This window comes from Nipponia nippon, unplaced genomic scaffold (assembly GCF_047370975.1).
Source record: "Nipponia nippon isolate SJK-2023a ecotype South Korea unplaced genomic scaffold, ASM4737097v1 scaffold_27, whole genome shotgun sequence".
NCBI lineage: Eukaryota > Metazoa > Chordata > Aves > Pelecaniformes > Threskiornithidae > Nipponia > Nipponia nippon.
In genome coordinates this window covers 4595284-4610049 of record NW_028262344.1, presented here as the reverse complement: position 1 = coordinate 4610049, position 14766 = coordinate 4595284, and the positions used below count along the sequence as shown (strand labels likewise).

The window sequence follows — 14766 nt, the reverse complement described above, 5'->3', positions numbered from 1 at the left end:
CTGTGGATAGGGAGCTTGATAAAAGCAGACATAAGAAGAAAATCAAAGAAGCAACAGGGTACAGGACAGACAGGAGAGAATTAGAAAATACAGACAGTGAACTGGCTAAAAGTAGCCATAGAAACAAAATTTTAAATTGACGGAGGATAGTATCGACATAAAAAAAATAAAAAGAAGAACAGGAAACTAAATAAATGGAGACATAGAAAGAAATTTTTTACAGCAACTGGGTACAGGACAGAGAGGGAGGAATTAAAAAATAGGGACAAGGAATCGGATAGCGGGAGACATAGAAAGAAATTTTTAAAAGCAACAGGCTACAAGAAATACAGGAAAGAATTAAAAAATAGGAACGGGGATGACAATAGAAGGAAATATTGAAAGGAAATTTTAAAAGCGAGGAGGTATGCAGATGAAAGGGAGGACTTAAAATTCAGGGAAAGGGAGCCAGGTAACAGGAATTCTTGAAAGAGACATCAAATAGCAATGGGGTACAAGAAATAGAGGGAAGAATTTTAAAAATCAAGAAAGGAAGCCTGATAGAGAGAGACCTAGAAGGAGTTTTAAAAAGCAACTAAGTACAAGAAACATAGACAAGAATTAAAACATTGGGACAGGGAGATGGATAGAGGACAACATAGAAAGAAAATTTAAACAGTGATCAGGCACAAGAAATGGGAATATTAGAAAAGCAGGGACAGGGAGATGGATAGGAGGAACCATAGAAAGAAAATTTTAAAAGCTATGGGGTGCAGGACAGAGGGAGGAATTAAAAAATAGGGACAAGGCACTGCAGAGACGGAAATGTAGAAAGAGAAATTAAAATGCAACGGGGTACAAAAAATACAGGAAAGCATGAAAAAATAGGGAGAGGGAGCCGCAAAGAGGGAAACAGAAAAAAATTACTAGGTGAAGTGGTACAGGGCAGAGTTCACAGAAGAATAACAAGCTTTGGGGAGCCAGACAGGTAGGTGGGCCAGCAGAGAGGGAGACAGAAGCAGAGACAGGCAGGGAGGCAGGCAGGCAGGCAGAGATCCGGGGAAGGGCAGCAGAGGTGGACCAGGATGCACACGAGAGAACGCGCGACTCGACGCAGCTCCTGGCACCGGCAAGAGACCTTCGCTGCCCTAATGCTTTTCTGTCTGCCTCGGCAGCAGGTGCCTCAACGCTCCTCCACCACCAAGCTTCCCGGCGGCTCTCCCGTGCAGCCGATGGAGGCGTTGAGCTCCCAGCACTGTGTGCTGGTAATGCGCTCTGTCAGGGACACTCAGAGGGATGCTTCCTCGCTGCAGGCACTGGTCATTCATTGCTGGAGGCAACTGCCTGCAGGACTCCCTTGGATTCCTTCCTTGGACAGTTCCCCTTCATCGGCTCCCTCAGGCAGGCATGCCTGGACAGACCCTTCCCTGACCAAAGGGGCGGATTAAAAAAATAGGGACAGTAAGCCGCATAGTGGGAGACATAGAAATAAAACTAAAAAAGCAATGGGGTACAGGACAAATAGGAAAACGTTAAGAAATAATGACAGGGAGACAAATAATGGGATACACAAAAAGAGCAAGTGGCGGGGTACAGGAAACACAGGAAAGAATTTTAAAATAGGGACAGGGTGGAAGATAGAGGGACAAATAGAAAGAAAATTCAAAAAGCAATGGGGTACAAATCGCACAGGCGAGAACTAAAAAATAAGGCCACGGAGCTGGCGAGAGAGATACGTACGTATAAAGGAATTTTAAAACAAACAGGGTGAAGGAAAGAGTGAGCAGAAATAAAAAATAGGAAAATGGAGCCAAATAGAGGGAGGCATAGAAAGAAAGTTTGAAAAGCAATGGGGTACAGAGCAGAGGGAGATATTAAAAAAACATAGGGTCAGGGAGCTGGATAGGGAGGAGATATAGAAATGAAAATTTAAAAGTAATAGGCCACAAGGCAGTGCAGAAAAACTGAAAAATAGGGAGAGGGAGCTGGCTAGAGAGACACATAAAAAAAATTTAAAATGCAACGGCGTATTCTCCAGAGTTGGCAGAAGAATAACAAGTTTTGGGGAGCCATACAGGGAGGTGGGCAGAGAGGCAGACGGAGGAAGGGAGGCAGGCAGACATCTGGAGAAGGGTGGCAGAGATGGGCCAGGATACAGAGGAGAGGACGCGTGACTCACCACAGCTCCTGGTGCCGGCAGGAGACCTTCACCGCCTCGACACTTCTCTCTCTGCCTCTGCCCCTTCCTCCTCTGCAGTGCTGCATGCCGGACCCTCGCCCATTCAGCAGCATGCAGCGGGCACCTCTATGCTCCTCCTCCGCAAGGCTTCCTCAATACCTGGTGGCTCACCCACGTAGCCAACAGAGGCACTGAGCTCCTAGCACTGCGTGCTGGTGTCTGCCCTGTCGGGGACGGCTCGGAGGGATCCTTCCTCGCCACACAGACTGGCCGTTCCTTGCAGGAGGCACCTGCCTGCAGGACTCCCTCCTCAGCCCGTTCCCCTTCATCAGCTTTCTCAAGCAGGCATGCCCAGGCAGCCCCCTTTACAGCTAGAGCCCCTTCACACAGCAGGGCCAGCCCCATCCTCAGCCTCACTGGCCACACCTGGGGCTGCCCCAGCTGGAGCCCATCAGCAATAGGGGCCACTGCCAAAGCCCCACAGCACATCACCCCCTCCCCTGCACCTCTCCACAGCCACAGGCTCTGCACCCAGGGGCTGCAAACACATCCAGGGGCACAGACGAGGCAGGAAAAGTTTATTCATTAATGCACGTAAGAAATCTTGGCGGCGAGTTGGCTGCAAGGCTCAGTGCCCAAATGCAGCAGGACAGAGGGAGAAAAGAGAAGAGAAAAGCAGGCAGAAGGACAGAGGGACACAGAGGTGTGGGACAGAAAACGGGATGCTGCGAACAAGAGAGGGACAGGGAGCAGGACAACTGTGTAGAGAGAGGAGAGCAGAAGAAAGACTGCGGGGGTGAACAGGGACAGAGAGATGGAGGAATAAATAAGAGAGACAGGGAGCAGGAGAGAGAGGCAGAAGGGACCAGCAGGACAACAAGACAGACAAGACAAGGGACAGGGAAAATTCTGAAGTGACAGGGGAAAGGAAACATAGCCAAGAAATAAAAAAGTAGAAACAGCGGGATAGAGGTAGATGTAGAAAGAAAATTTTCTAAAAGCAACAGGGTACAAGAAACATAGGGAAGAACTAACACATAGGGACAGGGAGCTAGAAAGAGGGAGATGTAGAAAGTGTGAAAAGTGACAGGGTAGAGGACAGAGAGGGAAGAATTATCAATTAGAGACAGGGAGAGGCATACAGGGAGATGTAGAAAGACAATTTTAAAAGAAACAGGATGCAAGAATCATAGATGAGAATTAAAAAATAAGTTCAGAGCTGCGTAGAGGGAGAAGTAGGAAGAAAATCTGAAAAGCGACAGGGTAGACAAAACACCGGCAAGAAATTAAAATTAGGTCAGGGAGACAGAGAGAGGGAAAGGTAGCAAGAAAATTTAAAAAGCAACTGGGTTTGAGAAACCTGTGCAAGAATTTAAAAACTAAGGATGGAGAAGTAGAAAGAAAGTTTCATAAGCGATGGGGTACAAGAAACATAGGCAAGAATTGAAAAATAGGGACAGGGAGCCTGACAGAAGGCAACTGGGGTGGGTTGACCTCGGCTGGCCACCGGGTGCTCACCAAGCCACTCTGTGGCTCCCCCTCCTCAACAAGACAGGGGGACAAAATACAACAAAAAAACTTGTAGGTCGACAAAAGGACAGAGGGTCACTCACCAATTACTGTCACAGGCAAAACAGACTCAGCTTGGGGAAATTAATTCCATTTATTGTCAATCAAAATCAAGAGTAGGACAAGATTTGTTCTTATCTTATTTTGTTTTATTTGTTCTTATCTTATCAACAAATAAGAACAAATCTAAAAACCGCCTTGCTCTTTTTTCCTGGGCTCATCTTCATGACTCCTGACTTTCCCACATCCCACCCCTGAGCAATGCAGGGGGACAGGGAGCAGGGGTCGCACTCAGTTCATCACACATCATCTCTGCCGCTCCTTCCTCCTCATGCTCTTCTTCTGCTCCAGTGTGGGCTCCTCTCCACAGGGCCACAGGTGCTGCCAGGAGCCTGCTCCAGCGCAAGCTCTCCATAGGGTCACAGCTTCCTTCAGGCACATCCACCTGTTGCGGCACGGGGTCCTCCATGGGCTGCGAGTGCATGTCTGCTCCACCGCGGACCTCCACGGGCTCCAGGAGGATGACCTGCCTCACCGTGGCCTTCACCACAGCCTGCAGGGGAATCTCTGCTCCGGTGCCTGGAGTACCTCCTCCCCCTCCTTCTTCACCGACCTTAGTGTCTGCAGGGCTGTTTCACACTCACGTTTTCTCTATCGCAGCATCTGCGCAGCATTTTTTACCCCCTCTTAAATGTCCGTTCCAGAAGCACAACCAGCATTGCCGATGGGCTCAGCTTGGACCGGCTGCAGATCCATCTTGGAGCTGGAAGTGGCTGTGCCTGACATGGGGGCAACTCCTGGTGTCTTCTCGCAGAACCCCCCCCTGCAGCCCCTGCCCTGCCCCACCTAACAAAACCTTGCCACGTAAACCCAATCCAACAGCGATCGCCTGCAGGACAGAGAAGGGGGACTGAAAAATAGGGAAAGGGAGCCACAGAGGGAGAGGTACAGGGGGGGAAAAAATAGCGATGGGCTACAGGCCAGAGAGGAGGAAGTGACAGGGAATCAGCCTGAGAGAGATGGAGAAAAACAAAGAATAGCGATGGGCCACAGGGCAGAGAGGGAGGATTTTAAAAAGGGGACAGTGAGGTGGACAGAGATAAACTGAGAAATGCCAAAAAACCTTGATGAGCTGAAGGGGAAAGACTGAAGCTGAAGGGGAATTAAAGAATAGGGACATGGAGCCAGACAAAGAGAGAACGATAAAGACAAAAAGCAGCTATGGGACAGAGAGGGAAGAAGTTAAAAGACAGGGACGGGGACCTGGAACGAGAGAATTTAAGAAAGAAAAAGTCTATCTAGAATACAGAGCAGGGACAGAGGAATTAAAAAATAGGGACATGAAGACAGAGAGGTGAGAGGTGGGAATTGTGAAGGGCTAAAGGGCAGGCGAGGAAAAATTTAAAAAGTTGGGATAGGAAGACAGACATAGATGAAGAAAGACAAAAAGAGTTATGGGCTGCAGGACACAGACAGAGGATGAAAAAAGGACAGGGAACAGGACAGAAGCGCAGAGAGAGAAAGAAAACATAGGGGTAGAACAACAGATAAAGAGGGGGACTTGGAGAATGAGGGAGGGAGAGGTGCGGGGAAGTGGAAAAAAATGACAGCAGCAAGAGAAAGAGAAGGCGGGGCAGGGAAGGACCAGGATGCAGAATAGGGACGACACGGCCCCAAGGGTCCAGGACTCCCTGCAGTTCCCGCTCTCCAAGCCGCTTGGAGAACTGGACACCTCGGACGTGTCTTTCTCTCTCTCTCTCTCTCCTGGCCCCGTAGCTCCGGTTGCTTGACTGTCATCCACCTAAGAGAACAGACTGGTGTCTTACAGCTCTTACAATACAAGGCCTCCCAGATACATAGCCTCGCACGTGCACGTGTTACCTGGCTGTACTGTGCTTCCAGCTACGCATACGGACCCTGCAATGCACGTTGGCAATTGGATCTGCTGAGGGCTATGCTAAGAGGGATCCTTCCTCACACTGAGAGGCAGGCTGTCTCCTGTCTGCAGCTGGAGGCAGCTGCCGGCTGGCTCCTCTTTATTTTATTCTTCAGCTGCTTTACCTTTTTCCGACTTCTCCAGCTTCAGCTGCGGCAGCTCCTGTCCACAGCCAGGAAGCGTCCAGCTGTCCATTTTTGCCCATGCCGCTAGGAAAATGAGGCCAAAGGCAAGCCACACAAACCTGAGCCAGCTGCAATCACCAGCATCCCTGGAGAGGAACCGCCAACCGAGTCCTCAGTGCTGCCTCTGGGAGAGGGAAAGAACAAGCAACCAACCATTATCCACAGGGATGACTGCAGCTCTCCTCAGGCAGGAACCCCTCCTTCTGCAGGAGCTGCTGGAGACGCCGCTCTTTCCCTGAACTGAAGCTAATAGCACCTGCATTTAAGGAGAATAAATCATATTCAAGGGCCAGCTTGCTGCCACGAGGACAGGGTTTGGGGGCGGTCCATGCCTACAGGACAGGCTTCAGGGGAGGTGCTGGAGCTGGGGGCAGCTGCCTGGGGCGAGCAGGGCTGGAGGAGTTTTGCTGAGTTGGAGAGGCACCCAGCGCCTTTTCCAGAGGGTGGGGGCAGCCATCTCCTGCCCCTCTTCCTGCATCCTCTCCACCAGCTCTCAGAATATCCCTGGACCTGCCCTGATGGGGCCTGACTCCAACTGACTTCAGCCTGTTGCACTGGTGGGTTGGAAACATCCTCGCGACTTGTCGGCATTCTCCAGCAGGCATGCCCCAGCAGCACCATCCCCTGGGGCTGCAGCCCTTTTACACAGAGGGGCCATCACCATCAGCCTCACCGGGCCCCCTGGGGCTCCTCCGGCCACAGCCCACAGCTGCGGCCATGGCCCCTGACACCCACCGTGTAACCTGCTCCCCTGGACTCTCTGACAGCCACTCACCAAGTACAAAGGAGTACAACCACAGCCGTGAGTGCAAAGGAGACAGCAAGTGCTTATTCGTTAATGCATATAAGTCCCGGGAGTGAGTCTGCTATGGGGTTCGCTGCCTGTACACTCATCCTTCCCCTGGGACAAGTTGGCAGTTGTTACTGGAGCAGCAGATACAAAAAATGAAAATACAACGATAGGGAGCAGGACAGAAGAACAGAAAGAGGAAAAGTAAAATGAGGGAGGACTGAGGAGCAGAGAAAGAAAGGTACAGGGAAAAGGACAGGGAGATAGATAAGTCGATAAAAAAGGGGATGAGGAGCCCTGCAGGGACATGGCAGAAGAAAAACAGGGTCAGGGAGCAGGACAGAGGAAAAGAGAGAGAAAATGATGAGCAAGGAGCCAAACAGACAGATCAAGAGAGAAATCAAATGAGAGGAATAAGGGAGGGAGGGAGACAAAAAGACAGGGAACAAGCCAGAGGAATTGAAGAGAAAGAGAGAGAGAGAGAGATTGGGACAAAGAGAGGGAGAAAGAAAAACCATCGCTGGGCTGCAGGATGAGAAAAAAGGGAGCAGAACAGAGGGGAATAATGGGACAGCGAGCCGGGCAGGGGCAGTATAGTGAGAAACAATGGGAGAACAAGTGCTATGGAGATATACAGACAAAGAGTTACAGGGAAGATGGAGGACAGAGAGAAAAGAGAAAAGGGGCATGGAGCAGGGAAGAGATGGTGAAAGAAACACTAGAGACAGAGAGAGGAGGAGAGTGACAGCAGCAAGGCAGAAAGACGACGAAAGAACAAACCAGTGACGGGTAGCAGGCCAGAGGGACGAGGAAAGACTGGAGGAAGGACAGAGCGATCTAGGAAACAGGTGAGGGACAGGGAGCCAGAAAGTGGGATACTGCAAGAGAGAGAGGGACAGGGAGCAGGATGCTGTGATGGAGAACAAACGAGAACAACAGAAAGAACTACAGAGAGGTGGACCATGAGAACAAACAGGAACAGAGAGGGGAAGCAATAAAAAACAGGGACAGGGAGCAGCACAAAGGGTCAGAAAGAGTAAGAGATGAACAGGAAGGAGGACAGGGACAGTGAGATCCGGAATACAAAAAAACCAGCAACAGTGAGCAAGACAAGGGGATAGAGAAAGGAAGGGAAGAAGGGAGGGAGGAGAGACATAGGAAGGCAGGGACACAGAGCGGCATGTACAGGTGCAAAGAGGAAAAGAACATCAGGGAACAGGACAGAGAAAGAGATGGATTCAGATCAGGACAAAAAGATGGAAAAGGGAAAAACAACAATGGGCTGCAGGACAGAGACAGAGGATAACAAAAGAAAGGAGAAGGAGCAGGCCAAAGGCGCAGAGAGAGAAAAAAAAGCAGGGGGTGGTAGAACAAGATGGATAAAGGGAGAGAGGAAAAGGGAGCAGTGCAGAAAAACAGAGAAAAGAGAACGGGTACAGGGAAGAACAAAAAAAGAAAAATCACAGCAGCATGCAAAAGAGAGAGGGCCAGGGAAGGGGCAGGGAGGGACCGGGGCACAGACAAGGGGTGACAGGTCCCCAAGGGCCCGGGACTCACCACAGCTCTCGCTCTCGGTGCTGCTGGGAGAACTGGCCAGTTGAGATGCTTCTTCCTCCTTCTCTCCTCCCTTCCTCTTCTGTAACTCCAGTCACTCGGCTGTCCTCCACCTAAGAGAATACGTGGATATCTTACAGCTCTTATGAGACAAGGTTTCCTAGACATGTAGCCTCGCTTGCTCGTGCACTACGCGGCTGTACCACACTTTGGGTTATGCATACAGGCCCTGTGGTGCACATCGGCTGTCTGGCCTGCAGTGCACTACAAAGAGGGATCCCTTCCCACCCAGAGGGGCAGGCTCTCTCTTGCCTGCAGTGGGAGGCAGTGGTCAGCCAGATGGCCTTCCGTTTCTTCTTCTTTACCTTTCTCCAGCCTCTCCGGCTTCAGCCGCGGCAGCTCCTGTCCACAGCCAGTAAGCGCTCCGCCTGTCCCTTTTCACCCCCGCACCGCAAAGAGAGTGAGGTCAGGCAGAGACAACCCACGCAAGCCTGAGGCAGGTGCTGTCAGCAGCATCCCCACAGGAGGAATGGACAACCGCGTCCTCAGCATGGCCTCTAGCACAGGGAAAGAAGAAGCGGCGACCGTTATTACCGTAGATCACCCCTGGCCTAAGCCCTTCCTTCTGCAGAGGCTTCTGGAGACACTGCTCCTTCCCCGCACTGCTGGTAACGGCACCCACGTTAAGGGAGAATCCAGCCCACTTGAGAGCCAGCTTGTGGTCTTCACAACAGGGCTTGGGGGCGATCTGGTGCTATGGGACAGGCTTCAGGGGAGGTGCTGGAGCAGGGGGCAGCTGCACGGGGTGAGTGGGGCCAGGAGAGGCTCAGGGGGAGCTCTGGTGAGTTGGGGAGGTGCCCTGCCTCTGCGCCTAGGGGATATCCGCCTCCTTCCCCTCTTCCCTTCTATCAGCTTTTAGGTAACTCCCTGGGGCTGCCCTGGCCCAGCTCGCCTCCAGCAGACCAAGAGCCTGCCGCAGCGGGCAGGTTGAAGCTTCCTGTCCCACCACCCCCGGGCAGCCAGCAGGCAGGAGACACCCCTGCACACTCAAAGGAGCTCGCTCGCCTCCCTGGTGCTCCTGACCCTCACCCACCACCGCCAATCGCGCCCGGCATGCCACCACGCTGTGGTAACAGCGAAGAAGGCGGCGTCGGCGGCAACAGCGAGCACCCAGCGCGCAGCGATTGCCCACGGGCAGTGGCAGCGCTGCCGTCTGCATTTTGCACGCCAAGCACCTGCCGACAGCACGCCCGCGGGGCGGAAGCGGCGTTTCCTTACCAGCAGGCAGCAACGAGCGCAGCGGCATGACTCCGCAGGCACCGCAGCATCCTATTGCCGTTACCGGTGCCGGCAGCATGGATCATGTGGGCTGCACCGCGCCTGCACAGATCCCGGGCGGCAGCTCCGAGAGTCGGGAGGCGCGCTGCTTCTTGGGGAGTAGCCATAGCTGGAAGCCCGCAGAAAAACACACAAAACCTGCAACAAAACTGCACCTAGTGCCGCAGGGGCCGCGGCGATAGCAACGACTACGGTGCACCGAAAGCGCCCGAGAGCAATGCGGCTTCCAGGCACCCACGTCCATATATACTACACCTCCCAGCATGCCCCGGGGACCCAACATGGCTGACCGAAAGCCCCGTGCAGCAATCCATGCTTTCTGACCCTGCGGGGACACCGTTCCCCTCGCCGCTGACGTACTCGGAAGCCCTGCCGAGAACCCCCGCGGCTCCGAGCACCCCCACCGCCGGCAACGACCCAGGGCGGCGCCAACCTGCCCGGCTCGGGGAAGCCCCTCCCGCCCGGCTCCGGCCACCGGCGCCCTCACACTGCCCAGCCCCGACGCGGCTCGGCGCCCGGCCCCGCACCGGCGCGGTGCCCCCCCGCCGCCCGGCCCCGGACCGGCGCGGCGCCCGCCCGGCCCCGGCGCGGCGCCGCTCGGCACGGAAGCGCCCCGCCGCCCGGCTCCGGACCGGCGCGGCGCCCCCCCCACCGCCCGGCTCCGGACCGGCGCGGCCCCCGCCCGACTCCGGGCTGATCTCGCCACCGGCCCCGACCCGGCGCGCCCCGCCTCGCCCGGCTCCGGGAAGCCCCGCCCGCCCGGCTCCCACACGGCACCGCACCCTCCCCGCTCCGTGCCTCCCGCCGGCCCGGCCGCTCCCCCCCAGGCACCGCCGCCCTCCTCGGGGCTTCCCCGCTCACCTCCTCCCTGCCTGCAGCCGCAGCCCAACGACCGCTCCGCTCCGCCCCGGGCTCACGCTGGCCCCTCCGCGGGGGGAAGCTGCGCCCACCGCGCGATGCCCGCACCGCGCATGGTCTGGGAGGAATTCCAGTTTAATCTCTGTGGGCTGGACGACCTTCTGTATCATCCAGGGGACTTCTCGTTTCACCTCTATGCTCTGGAGGGCCTTCTCGATGGTCTGGGTGGACTTTCGGTGTCATCTCCATGGTCTGCGGAGCCGCCCTATACTCCGGGAGGACTTCCGCTTTCATCTCGATGGTCTGAAGGACAGTCTTTAGAATCTGGGAGGACTTTCTGTCTCCTCTCTATGGTCTGGAGGACCCTCTCGATGGTCTGGGTGGACTTTCGGTGTCATCTCCATGGTCTGCGGAGCCGCCCTATACTCCGGGAGGACTTCCGCTTGCATCTCTATCATCTGAAGGACAGTCTTTCGAATCTGGGATGACTTTCTGTCTCCTCTCTATGGTCTGGAGGACCCTCTCGATGGTCTGGGTGGTCTTTCTGTGTCATCTCCATGGTCTGCGGAGCCGCCCTATACTCCGGGAGGACTTCCACTTGCATCTCGATGGTCTGAAGGACAGTCTTTAGAATCTGGGACGACTTTCTGTCTTATCTCTATGGTCTGGACGACCTTCTCTGTGATCCGGGAGGACTCTGTCGGCCATTTTGGTGGTTTGGACGAGTTATTTTTTTGCCGGGGGGGGTTTGGTTTTTTAAGCTTTTGTGTGCTCTGTGCAGCCGCAGCCCAACGACCGCTCCGCTCCGCCCCGGGCTCCCGCTGGCCCCTCCGCAGGGGGAAGCTCCACCCACGGCGCGATGCCCGCCCCCGATGCACCTCGCATGTGCTGGCGAAGCTCCGCCCCCCAGCGGTAAACCCCGCCCTCTGCAGCAAAGCTCTGCCGTGCACACAGCACGCATGCGCCGGTGAAGCTCCGCCCCTCGACAAAGCTCCGCCCTCACATGGCAAAGCTTCGCCCCCCCGCAGCAAAGCTCCGCCCCTGAGACAGCGCGCATGCGCAGACAAAGCTCCGCCCTTCACAGCAAACCTCCGCCCTCCCACGGCAAAGCTCCGCCCCCCCGCGGCAAGGCTCCGCCCCCGACGCATCGCGCATGCCCTGGTCAAGCTCCGCCCTCACCCGGCAAAGCTCCGCCCTCACCCGGCAAAGCTCCGCCCCCCCCGCGGCAAGGCTCCGCCCCCGACGCATCGCGCATGTGCTGGTCAAGCTCCGCCCTCACCCGGCAAAGCTCCGCCCTCACCTGGCAAGGCTCCGCCCCCCGCAGCAAAGCTCCGCCCCCGAGGCAGCCTGCATGCGCGGCAAAGCTCCGCCTTTCACATCAAAGCTCCGCCCCCACGGCAAAGCTCCGCCCCAAGACAGCACGCATGCGCCAGTGAAGCTCCGCCCTCGCACGGCAAAGCTCCGCCTTACCACCGCTAGGCTCCGCCCCCCCGCGGCTAAGCTCCACCCCAACACAGTGCGCAGGCGTGGTCTCCAGGGGCGGGGCCTGTCGCTAGGGGTGGTGCCCTTCCCCTGCCCGGGGGCATCCAGGGGCGGGGCCCGGCGCTAGGGGCGGGGCCGCTCCACACCAGGACCGGGGCATTCGGCGGGGCGGGGCTGCAGCGGAGGCGGACGCCGCGGGGCGGGGCTGCAGCGGAGGCGGACGCGGCAGTGCTAGCAGCGGCAAGCGCCTCCCGTGCGGCGAGAGCGGCGCTTCCTTACCGGGAGGCAGCAACGGCTGCGGCGGCAGCACCCCGCGGCCACCGCGCTGTCGCATGCCCGTTACCGGCCACCGGCACCGGCGACCACGGGGACGCCACCGCCCCTGCGCGGCTCCCGCCCTGCAGTACCCGCTTTTGGCCGCCAGGCGGCAGCACCACACCAAGCCCGGCGCTCCGACCGCGCCCCGCGGGGAGAAAGGACTCGCCCCCCGGCCCGCCTGGGGCCGCCCGCAGCCGCAGCCGCCGCCGCCGCCGCCGCCGCCTTACGGGGGGGGCGGGGGGTGTCACAAGCCTCGCCCTTCTCTGCCCCTGCTCCCGCTCACAGCCCACGCAGCCACAGCCATCGCCTCGCCACCAAAAAGCACCCAAGCGGCTCGAGCATTTCAGTCCTCTGCACTTGACAGCTTGCAGCGGCTGCTGGCCCTTTCTCTCCGCGCCCCCCACCCCAGCACCCAGCCGGGGGACGCAGCACAGGGAACCTGGTCAATACCTTTGCCTCGCCTCGGCTTTTTTGCCCCCAGAGCAAGCCCCCGGGAGTGCTGGATTCATCTGCATGTGGCATCAGGGGTGGGAGAGTGACACCAGCGAGTCAACAGACCCTGGAGAGATTTTAGTAAAAAAAATAAAAAGATCAGAACCAGAAGGGTAAAACTGAGAAAATTCACGGATTGAGATAAAACCAGTTCAACAACCACAGCCACCATTACAGAAAAGAGGAAAACTAAAAATCTAAGAGAAAAACAAAAGCCAATGCAGACAAGCCATACAAATGAAAACAATTGCTCACCACCAAGCGACTGATGCTCCGCCAGTCCCTGAGCCGCAGCCCCCCGCCAGCCTCCCCCCTCATTTTATGGCTGGACGTGACGCACACGGTGCGGGATGTCCCCTTGGTCGGCCGGGGTCCGCTGTCCCAGCCCCCTCCCCTCCCAGCTCTCTGTGCCCCCGCCTGCTCGCCGGCGGGGCAGGGTGAGGAGCAGAAAGGGCCTTGACTCTGTGCAAGTGCTGCTCGGTGACTAAAACATCCCTGCGTGTGTTATCAACACTTTTTCCAGCACAAATCCAAAACACAGGGGCAGGGAGAGTGGGATGGGAGCAGGGTGCAGGTGGTGTCTTGCGGAAACAGTCATTTTCCAATTAGCAAAACTGCTAACTGCTTGTGCCTTGGGAACGGAATTTGGGAGGGAGCTCAAAGAGATTAAAGTGTTTGTGTAAGTAACAAACTGTGGGCAACTAACGGCTCCAGCCTTGAGGAAGAGCTCACAGACCGATAAAAGGGAGCATCTCAGCACCAAAGACTGGACGGTGGCCAGAGAAGCGTGAAGTTTGATCAAACTGCAGAAAGTGGGTGAAAGGTAAACGTGGCGAGGGGAGATCGTGACCGCCGACTCAATTCAGGACCGAAAAGACTTGCCCCCCCACCTGAAAGGAGCACGCCTGCTAATTTACATAGCAAGCGAGGCTAATTTAAGTACAGCAAACCAATAGTGTATGAAATGTTAATCACCAGCTGATAAGTGTAAATTTAGGCAGGTTTATACCGATCTTGTAACCTGACAAATACACTGCCGGTTTGTGTGAGGGTGTGCCTGACTTGTGGGAAATCGCCAAGCACCCAGCTTTGCGCAGACCTGAAATAAGTGATCAGTGTCTCTCCTGAGTGGGTGGTTATTGGGCCGTTGCACACCGGGCAAAGGATCCGCCTTTCGGACAACAGTTTTGGCGACCACGGTGGGACAGCCATGAAGCCTTGCCCGGAGCGACTCGCCGGCCACCAGAGGGGAGAAGCTGTTCTTCGGATTCCAGCGTGCGCCGACCTGTTTGTTCGGGGACTCTGCGAGTGCTCTCCCTGTCCGGAGCGGGCAAGCGACTCAAAGGTGCAGCGCGTAAATTAGAGACACTGTAAGGGGAGCTGTATAAACGGTAAAAGTACGAGTTATTCGTGAACGCTTGACAGTGATGACTGGAGTGCCTGAAAAAGGGGATAAGACCATTCTTTTTGGGTAAAAATATGGGAGCGGGACAAGGGGCAGGAAAGTCTGCTGAACCTCCCCTTTGCTCTCCGTTAGGATACATCCTGCAATACCGGAATAAGTTTGGTGGGGATCCCCTAAGTAAAAGAAAGTTAAAAGAATACTGCAGTCAATGGTGGCCGATGTATAAATTGGATGATGGGGAAAAATGGCCGGATATGAGAACTCTGAATTATAATACTATTTTGCAGCTCGTTATTTTGTAGAAGGCAGGATAAATGGGATGAAATACGTGGATTTGTTCTTTTCTTTAAGAAATGATTATAAGACAACAAGAAAATGCAAATTGTTGGTATCTGATTCAAATGTCTTGATGACGGAGTATAAAAATAAATTGCCTCGGTGTTGTTCTGCTTCTAGCATTGGGAAAAGGTGTTTGAAAGTGGAAGCTGGAGAAGAGGATGCGCAGCTGATGGTGTCCCCGGGAAGGGAAGGGGACAGTGTTGGTGGCAGGGAGAGAAGCAGCGAAGGACGTGAGTCCCATTGTGGGCAGAAGTCGGGCGCAGCAGAACCCCGTTATTCGGGCTCCGTTGCGCCAGGCGGTAGGACCGGACAGGACGCCTGTCTCTGTGACAGTACCTTTTT

The 14766-nt window shown here is 55.5% G+C and overlaps 1 long non-coding RNA gene across 2 annotated transcripts; it reads right to left on the bottom strand.

Annotated features, from left to right (window-relative positions):
- Positions 1-3898: 3898 nt before the first annotated feature.
- On the bottom strand, positions 3899-11148 carry LOC148055053 (uncharacterized). Of its 2 annotated transcripts, XR_015705989.1 has the most exons (5): positions 10392-11148; positions 9471-9668; positions 8558-8749; positions 8196-8305; positions 3899-5972 (listed from the first exon to the last, which is right to left on the bottom strand). It is a non-coding gene; the product is annotated as an uncharacterized LOC148055053 (long non-coding RNA). The 2 variants fall into 2 exon arrangements; XR_015705988.1 differs by lacking the exon at positions 10392-11148 and having other exon boundaries at positions 3901-5972; positions 9471-9948.
- Positions 11149-14766: the final 3618 nt, after the last annotated feature.